Below are 6,877 nucleotides of genomic sequence, written 5' to 3'. Positions count from 1 at the left end.
ATTTAGTATGACAACAATAAATTACATATATTTTTGGATAATTGAAAATTTTCTCAACATCTAAAAGAGCAGGGTGATGTGGTCTAGAAATCTTATACAACAAAATATCACAATGTTTAATAAACAATCTTTGCTATACCAAAGGCACATCCCATGCTTAAAACTAAACTACTTTATTGATAACTCTTAAAAAGAGTTATATTTCATGCCTTTAAACCTAGCTAATTGCTTGTACTTGCTACATTTAGTTGCATTCTAGTACATTTCATTGATATTTTTATCATTGCATTAGGAGCTTGAACTGTGTTTAAATGTTAGGTACTTTTAATTGCATGTGGAAGGGTTGTGTTTGCTGGTTTGGCAGGTGCAGGATGTGGAGAAAGACTTAAATGAGTGAAGGTTTGTCAGGGCAAAAGGTTGCACAATTTGCCAATACGAATGCTGTAGCAATTTCAGGAAGATGACTGAGTCAACACTCAATGCATACTATTTTTAGCCTAACTCTACTTGTACCAGAAAAATCTACTTAAAAAAGAAGAGAAAAAATTGTGGGTTGTTGGAGTTACTCTAGGAAGAAAAGCTTAGAAAAAGCCAAAGGAGGAAACCCTCAAAGGTGTGGAGATTCGGAGGCAACAATAAAAAGTAGCGGCTAAGTAGAGACACAAGGAGGAAACCCAAGGCAGTCCCTCTCAGCCACCACAGGACACTATGCTGTTGGATTGCAAATTGACTTGGTGATAGCCATCTTTCTAAGTTCTTCCATTATTTCTTAATCTGTTCTCCTGTGAATTGGTTAGATCGAAACGATGTTGGGTGTTATTTTGAACTTGAATTTTAATTGCCAACCCATGAGCTAAATTTTATAGGGTTGGGATTACATGATAAAACTTTTATTTTCGTTAATGGTTGAAACATATATATGATTTAATCTACTGTTTCATTCAATTGTTTTTATTTCCAAATTGTATGCGTACATTCTTTAGACATAGATGAGTGTGCAGTATGCCCATAAATTGAATCTAATTATAAAAAAGGTTAGATTAGTTAGACTGGAATTAAATGATACAAGCGGGTATTCGACCAAATACTTGCAATAGACTCTAAACATAGAGCAGTGTTTGTAGAGAATGAAAATAAAACAGTGTAGGGTACTATACCAAAGCCTATAGACAAGCCAGGTAACTTGAGATCTAGCTCTCGAAAGAAGCAAGTCACTTTAGGTTTCTTCCGAGCACTAGATTGAGTACGAATTTGCTGAGGCGTTACTGAAAGTAAGGACAGATTCTTAGTAGTTCCAACCTTCCAAATCAACATCGTAGACCCTTAATCCTTTGTGGTAGTATCTTTGCCATAGCATTCTTAGTTATTTATTTATTCGCTTGCAGATTATTTACATAATTATTCTCGTAATTACCTTTGCATTTTTACTTTTGCTCAGCATTTTTTTGTATTAGTCAATATACATTTTGTACACATCCTTACTACTTTAATTTACCACTGCGTACTTAACTTGCTTTTGCCATAAAATTAATCATAATTCGTTATAATAACTTGACCACTTTTATACCTAATCTGATACCTATTGAGACGATCTCACTTATCACTTTATTACTTGATTCGACTTGTATACTTGCACAATTCACATACCATTTCACACGCGAATTTATCAACAAGTGCCCTGTATAATAGTTGGATTTATATTTGTTGCAAATAATTTAATTTAATTTTTTTATTTGTTATACGTTAATAACTTGAGACATAGATCCTAGAAAATATTCGAGCCTCTGACCCATGACCCGACCACGAGAGGACAACAAGGCAAACCATATCACAAGGCAAGGCTATAGACCCAGTTTACAGGAACCTTGCACGAGCTCATAAGGAAGGATCGTAGGTACAGCTCGTAGAACCAACTCGCGAGATAAGGTTACAGACCCAGCTTGTGGGGACCTAAGAAAGGTCGCAGTCTCATTTCACATATACCTAAGGAACTCGTAGAAAGTGCCACATGCTCTACAGGCCACCCAAACACGTGTTAAGTAGGTACGAAGCTCGCCCAAAATGCCAGTCCCTAGAGCAGAAAGGACTGCGTGCTCCGTAAACACGTGCCCAACAAACCTAGAGTTTGTAGAGAATGTCAGTACTAGGGACAGGGAATGTTAATACTGAAAGCAACAAAGTCAAGAAAAAATAGTGGGGCCCTATATTAAGCAGTAATAGTACCAATAACAACATGTATAAATACCTAACTACTAATATCAATAAGGCACAAGTAAAATATTACTCAACAATTGGTGCGGTGAGCGTGGAGCGTACTTTCAATCATCAGATTTCTCCTAGTTTGATTAAGTTTTTTTCAACATTCGAAGCAAATAGCTCACCCAAACGAAACTTTCCCCTCCAACCTTTCGTTAGGACAAGCCAGAGCGTCGGGTTTCGGTGCTCAATACAATGGGGCAGACTTTTTTTCTGCATGGTTCATCGGTAGGCCGAAAAACCTTGACAATGCAATTTGTCGAGCGCCTTCCCCTTCCTTAGACCCAAATGTCTCCACAGGTCAAAGACTACCGCTTCCACTCAATCAAGAGACACCCCCACAACAGTTCCTAGCCTTCCAAGAGCAAATGAAGTTCATGAGAGATCAAATGGCCGCTCAAGAAGCACGGTTTGTAGAACATAAGCTTTCTATCAAGAGTTACTAAGATAGAACGAGGAGCTGCGAAGAAAGATGCACACAGACAACTCTAGTTCCCTGGACAACGTCAATACATAAGATGAAGTCTCCAGCACACAAGTGAAAGAATGAAAAAACGAAATGGACAAGCTGTGCTGAGACGTACGAGGATTACATCCTAAGTCATAAGACATGGATTGGTTGTGCTGCTCCAACAACTTGTTGGCCCCCGAAATCGCCACAATAGGCTTACCACGTGATTTCAAGGTCCCAAAAGACATATTCGAGGGGAAAAAGGACCCACGGGCTCACCTGATGCAATACAACAATTATATGAATGTATTGGAAGCGTCAGACGCAGCGAAGTAAAAAGTATTCTTGACAACTTTAAAAGGAAACGCCAAAGATTGGTACCTATCTCTCTCACAAGATTCGGTCCGCAACTTCTCAAATTGGGCCAAATGTTCTTGGGCAGGTTCAGAGCCCACTGAGTGATCATGAACACACCCATGGGATTAATATCAGTGAAACAGCGAAAAGGTGAATCCCTTCAAAACTATGTGAAAAGATTCCATGCAGCGACCCTAACACGAAGCACTTGCAGGACCAGTGGGCAATAGATGCTTTTATCATGGGAGTACAAAATGACCACGTGTAGTACTCATTTACAGATAACAGACCACAGAGTCTGGCAGACCTATATGAGCGGGTTCATAAGTTCGTAGAGCCCGAGGAGCTTAAAAGAGCATCATGAGCTACATTTGAAAAAGAAGATAGACAACCTAGAAATAGAGAAGGACCTCACAACAAGTAGGGCACCCCAACTAGCCCTTGCGTGTTAGAAACAACCGACCTCAACGAAATCAAACCCAGAGATGCATTCAAGAACCCTTAAGCAATAACATACCAGGAGATATGCCTCCAGGGAAGGTCTGAGGCCTACACCCTTCTGAACGCCACATGTACATACATTCTTAGCCAGGTAAAGAGCCTTGGCATCTTACCTAAACCGTCCCTGATGAGGAATATTGGTAAGAGGGCAAACTTTAAGAACTGATGTGCTTTCCACGATGGTATAGGGCACAAAACCGAATATTGCTTCACATTGAAGGATGCTATTGATGAAGTGGTCCGAAATGGTGAACTCATTGAATTCGTCAATTAGAGTAGTTCGCAGCAGGGTCAGAGCTCTAGAGGTGACCCCAAGGGCAAACGGAAGGTGCAAGGTACCATCCACGTGATCGTGGGTATCGATGATGACTGTTCAGGCTCGAACACAAAGAGACGAGCACACATAAGAAGTGTGATATTAGTCAGCACCCCAAAAAGGCCGCGGTGATAAGAAAAGTGGAGTGTTGAATTTGATATCAATGGCAAAGATTTAGTCTGTGACAAAGAGGGTAACACCCCGATAGTAGTCTTAGAAACAGTACTGGTCGACAGTGGAAACGCAGTGGAGGTTCTATCTTGTGAAGCATACAGAAAAATGATCATTTTTAAAAGCCAGCTCGCTATATGATTTTACAAACCATCCAGTTGAGGTGAAAGACCCAATCACCTTGCCAGTCACCTTAAGGGATGACGAGCATACAACCACAGAGTATTTCCAGTTTTACTTAATGGACCACTCGATGGCATATAACGCCATTTTTGGGATACCAATAATGAGAATGACGAAGATGGTAGTGGTGACTATCAGCATGAAAATTATGTTTCCAATAAAGACTAGGGTTGGTTTCTTGTGATCTAAACAGCGCATAGCTCATAATGCCACATGTTGTCTGTCAAGCAAACAAATGAACCCATAACTGTGGGACAGAGTTCGCAGGAGGTTGAATTAGAAAGCCAAGCTTTAGACCTGGACAGTTTAGATGTGATAGACGAGCATAGGAATAACAAGCCCACAATTGTGGAGTACATTGACACTCTGCAGCTCTTCTACAACAACGAAGAGAGAATGGTCAAGAGTCTGTTAGCATAAAGGGGGACAAAAAAGCACATTGATCAAGTGCATTAGGAAAAAACTCGAATGTCTTCGTCTAGTCCACGGTGGACATGCCAGGTGTGGACCCATAGATAATCATGCACAAGTTGAATGTGTTCCCTGAGGCAAAGCTAATAAAGCAGAAAAGAAAGAAGTTCGCACCGCAAGTGGTTGAAGCAGTAAGACAAGAGGTTGCCTAGTTGCTGTCAGCAGGGTTTATTAGGAAGATGGAATACCCAGACTGGGTCACAAATGTGGTAACGATAAAGAAGGCGAGTGGTAAGTGAAGAATGTGTATTGACTTCACAAACTTCAATAAGGCATGCCCGAAGGACAATTTTCCCATACCCTCGATCGATCGGTTAGCTTACGCCTTCACGGGCCACCGATTCATGAGTTTCATAGATGCTTTTTGAGTTACAATCAGATTCTTCTAGACTGGGATGACCAAGAAAAAACAACCTTCATCACCGAAGAATGTATCTTTTGCTATCGAATCGTACAATTTGGCCTTAAGAGCGCGGAGACGACCTACCAGATATTGGTGAACAGGATATTCAAAAATTAGATAGGTCCCAGTCTAAACGTTTATGTGGACGACATGCTTGTGAAAAGTAAGTCTATGGGAGAGCACGTGCGAATCCTATCAAAGACGTTCGCAGTGCTAAGAACTCACAACATGAAGCTAAATCCAGATAAGTGCGCATTTGGCGTGCGAGCTGGTAGGTTATTGGGCTTTATAATCTCAGAAATGAAGATAGAGGTGAATCCAAAAAAGATTCAGGCCATCATGGAAATGCCTCCCTCGCGAACCACAAAAGAAGTCGAACGCCTCACAGGCAGGGTTGTGGCACTTAACAGATTCATCTCTAGAATAGTAGAAAAATGCATCCATTTCTTCAAAGCTTTAAGAACCTCGGTCTCATGGACTGAAGAATGCCACACAGCCTTCGAGAAACTGAAATAGTATCTCATTTCCCCTCCACTGTTAAAGTCACCTCAGACAAGAGAAACACTCTACCTTTACTTGGCCACCTCGGAAGAGATGGTCGTAATAGTACTAGTTAATTCAGAGGGCGCCCATCAATTCCCCATATACTATGTCAGCAAGGTACTCTAAAACGGTGAGCTAATGTACACAAAATGGAAAAATGTATCTATGCCTTGATCATTGCAACCCGTAAATTACGATCGTACTTCCAAGCCCATCTATTCGTCATAGTTACTAATCAACCTATGAAAGAGGTACTATCCAAAGAAGATACCTCGGGAAGAGTAACAAATTAGAATATCAAGCTCACTGAATTCGAGATAGACTTCGCCCTATGGACAGCAATAAAAGGATAGGTACTAGCAGACTTCATAGTGAAGTGCTCATTTGATAAGACCAAGAACACAACAGGTAATACGGGTTATAACCTGCTATATCGAATAGTAAAATACCTTGTAAAGGTTATTTGATGTATGAACATTGATGAAAGTTACCAATTTAATCGGATATATTTTATGATAAGGCATAACATGCTAGCAACTCTTGAATTTTATAGTGAAGTATCATGTGTCTCATATTTTGTAATAAAAATTATTTTTTGTTTGTTGAATACCATTGATAGTAAATCCACCCCCAGAAAGTATACATACAACAGATAATCCAAAAATTTGGCTAGTGATAATGAATGGAAATGTGGATTATCATTCGAGTTCCAAACATTAAATAACACCGTCGAATATGAAGTGTTGATATCAGGATTACAATTGGCACGTCATTTTGGAGCAAGGGATTTGATCGTCCACACAGATTTCTAATTAGTGGCGAGGCAAATAAAGGACAAATATGATGTAAAAGAAGTAGTGTTGAAAAAAATACCATGCGATTGCAACTCAACTACTCGCAGAATTCGACAAAGCTGAGGTTAAACAGCTCCCAAAAAATGACAACACACGGGCCGATGCTTTGTCAAAATTAGCATCCTCCATCATTATTGAACAAAAAGGAAAAATCCTACCCAAGCATAGGGATGCCCTAAGCTATGATGCATCTCAGATACTTTGTATGGCCCAAGAGAAGATATGGATGACACCGATAATCTGCACATTGCAAGGTGAACAAGAAAGTCAAGACAGGAAAGAGTTCACAAATCTACAACACAAGGTTACGAGTATACCCTTCTAGAGTGTGTATTGTATAAAAAGGGTTTTCAGACCCACTATTATGGTGT

This window comes from Gossypium raimondii, chromosome 13, assembly GCF_025698545.1.
Source record: "Gossypium raimondii isolate GPD5lz chromosome 13, ASM2569854v1, whole genome shotgun sequence".
Classification (NCBI taxonomy): domain Eukaryota; kingdom Viridiplantae; phylum Streptophyta; class Magnoliopsida; order Malvales; family Malvaceae; genus Gossypium; species Gossypium raimondii.
This window is presented reverse-complemented; position numbering follows the sequence as displayed.